This window comes from Silene latifolia, chromosome X, assembly GCF_048544455.1.
Source record: "Silene latifolia isolate original U9 population chromosome X, ASM4854445v1, whole genome shotgun sequence".
In the NCBI taxonomy this organism is placed as follows: domain Eukaryota; kingdom Viridiplantae; phylum Streptophyta; class Magnoliopsida; order Caryophyllales; family Caryophyllaceae; genus Silene; species Silene latifolia.
In genome coordinates, this window is record NC_133537.1 from 190,156,396 (window position 1) to 190,159,610 (window position 3,215).

General features: G+C 39.1%; 1 non-coding gene across 1 annotated transcript; it reads right to left on the reverse strand.

The window, feature by feature from the left end:
• Positions 1 to 2,689: 2,689 nt before the first annotated feature.
• On the reverse strand, positions 2,690 to 2,796 carry LOC141624315 (small nucleolar RNA R71). Its single transcript, XR_012534122.1, has one exon. It is a non-coding gene; the product is annotated as a small nucleolar RNA R71 (small nucleolar RNA).
• Between the last annotated feature and the right edge of the window lie 419 nt (positions 2,797 to 3,215).

Consider the following 3,215-nt stretch of genomic DNA (forward strand, 5'->3'; position numbering starts at 1 on the left):
TACAAAACACAATAACAGATCCTCAAGATCTAAAAACGTGAAATACAACACCAAACACACAAAAACAGCACACAAAACGTACCCGAGAAAGCCGAGCCTCCCTCATAGCCAAGTCACCAACAAGCGCCCTCTAGCGGTTAGCCATCCGCCACAAGTTCTGGTGACTAACAGTCGTCACCTGCAAAACAAAAATGTCCTTCAATACAATGTAAGTGATGTGACCATAATTGGCGCATATTTAGCCCCCGAATTACCATCGTTTCCATGCTTTTTAGTGCCTATTTGGGTCATTTCTTATCTTTAGTTCTTTGTTTTTCATATTCTTTGAGATTTTGATCCCTTGGTAGGAAAGGAGTAAGAATCTTGCATTTTCGTGGCAAAACGAGGCTAAATTGATTGTATTCAATGACCAAGCATCAAGGAGAGACAAGACTAGAAGGCCTTTGTACATATCATAGTAGAAGAGCAATGTTGAGAAAAGGATCCTTGAGTCCCCGAGGAAATCCCCAAGGAATTTATGAAGAAAAGGGAAGAAAAAGAAGAAGAATTGAAGCTGGCCAACAATCCGAACGGATTGTACCAAATCCGTCCGTCCAGCCCAATCCGAGCGTCCCACCTTGGAATCCGCTCGGATTCCCCCAAAGACAATCCGAGCGTCCCTCTCTTGAATCCGCTCGGATTCCTCGGCCCAGATCCGGCCGTCCCGACTACGATCCGCACGGATTTGAAGACAAAGACGTTTTTCATTCTTCAAGCTACGAAAGAGAAGCCCTTCTCTCGGAAAATACCGGCTTTTCCTTGCTCAACTTAAAAAGTGTAATTACTAGTTTAGCCCTTAGTTAACCCTAATGCATCCTCCCTAATTTTCACTATAAATACCCCATTAGGCTAATTAGAGGAGCATGTTCTTCTTATCAATAATTAGGTAGTTAATATCAATCAAATCTCTCTTTAATATTGTAATCAAGTATTAATCAAGTATTAATCAAGTTTTAATCCAAGTTTTAGTTCTTTAATCTCTCTCTTGTTCTTCCTTTATTTTGGGTAATTGAAGATTATTTGGGTTATTATTGGGAGATTGACAACCTCTCAATCTAGGATTCAAGTACTTCTATTATTCTTGCTTTATTATTGGAATCATTAGTAGGTATAATCTCTTAATCCCTTTTTAATTATTGTTAATTACTTTCATTTATTCATCATGTTTCATTATGTTAGTATGATTGACAACCTTTCTAGCATGATCAACATGATAATGAGTGAGTAGTCTCTTAGCTAGGGTTTAATGGGTGATTAAGGGAAACCAACATGGGGAATGATTCATGCTTAAATTAATATGCTTTCATATCTTATTTGCTTGCTTGTTTTGATCTTAATACATGCACATGTTATATTTGATGAAATGCTAAGCCTATGAATCCTTGCATTTACTATCATCTTCTATCCTTTCAACTTGACTTGTAAGACATAACCCAACTCGAGTCTTGTTAGACCATGCATGTGTTGAGTAGGAAAGATTAAGTCGACTTGTAGGTGTTGTACAATCTAATCGATTCGGCTCCGGGACCCAAACTTTCCTAGGATTGTAAGATATAACCCAACTCAATCCATCACAACAATAATTGCTTGCTTATAATTTGAGAACATGTTTGTATGATCATATCCCATGATTCCCCTATGAACCCATGACACCCTAGTGCCTTTAATCAATTGTTTACACCCCTTATTTTATTCATCTTGCTAGTTTATTTTCATTGTTATTTTAGTTTAGTAACCTTCTACATCAACCCAATTTGTGACACCCCTAGACACTACTAGTTACAATAGAATTCTCATTTCAATACCCGTCCCTTGGGATCCGACCTTTACTTGCCTCTTTACTAATTGTAGAGTTGTTTGTGGAGTATAAATTGTGTTTTGTATCGACCATTGACCAACGACCACATATGCTTAATTGTGAACATGAAATGGACTCGATCAAAAATGGCGCCGTTGCCGGGGACGGTGTTTAATTGATTTAAGATTTCTTTTATTGTTATTAGTTGTGTCTTTTTCACCTTGGGGAAGTAAAACTCCTCAAGGTTTGTTCTAATTGTTTTCGAGTTGTTTGATATTTTGCATGTCTAGAAGGTTACAAAGAGATTTGTTACCTTTTGACCGTGAAATCGAAAGAACCTTGACGAATAATAGGAGACTTGTTAGGAGGAATTTGGGAGGTGTTGGTGAAGTTGTTCAACCCACTAGTGAGTTTGTCAATCCTTTCGCAATAGAAGGAGAAGAAAACCCATTACACAATATCCCACAAAATCCACCTACAATGCCTAAATTCTCGTCACACTCTATACCCACCGAGGAGGATCTACCAAATGGTACTCCTACACCGCAACATCTCACCGGTAATTTTATTGCCAAGTCCGCCTTCATCCAACTAGTTGAGAGGAGCCAATTCGGGGGAATGCCTAGTGAGGACCCTCATTCTCATATGGAAACCTTTTGCGATTATTGTGAAGCTATCTCTCAAACGGGCGTGACTCAAGACCAAATAAGATGGGTCTTATTTCCTTTTTCGTTAATCGGCATCGCAAAGCAATGGTTGAAGGGCCTTGATAAGGCCACCCTTGGAATAGATTCTTGGAAGAAGCTAGCTCTAGCTTTCTACAAAAAATTCTACCCACCGGAGAAGACTAACATGCTAAGAGCTCAAATTACGTGTTTTAAGCAAAGGGATGAAGAATCTTTGTATGAAGCTTGAGAGCGGTTCAAAGGTATTTGTCGCTCATGTCCTCACCATGGACTTAGCGAATGGTTTTTAGTGTAACAATTTTGGAATGGTTTATATGAAGATTCAAGGAACATTCTCAATATGGGATCAAATGGAATGTTCACCGAAGTTGATGACAATCAAACATGGAACAAGATTGAGGAAATGGCGGTCCATAATTCACAATATAGTAGACCTCGCAAGGCTACTAGAGGAGGAAAGTATGAAGTGGACTCCGTTACTCAATTGGGTGCTCAACTTAGTGCTCACATTGACACAATCAACTTGAAGTTTGAACAAGCTATGGCTAGACTTGAGGAAAACTCAAAAACATCAAAGCATCATGTCAATGCCATGACGGCATCCTCATCAATCCCAAGTGGGATATGTGAGAATTGTGGAACTTTGGGCCATGACTCAAGTGAGTGTAGGGGAACAACCGAACAAGTTAATG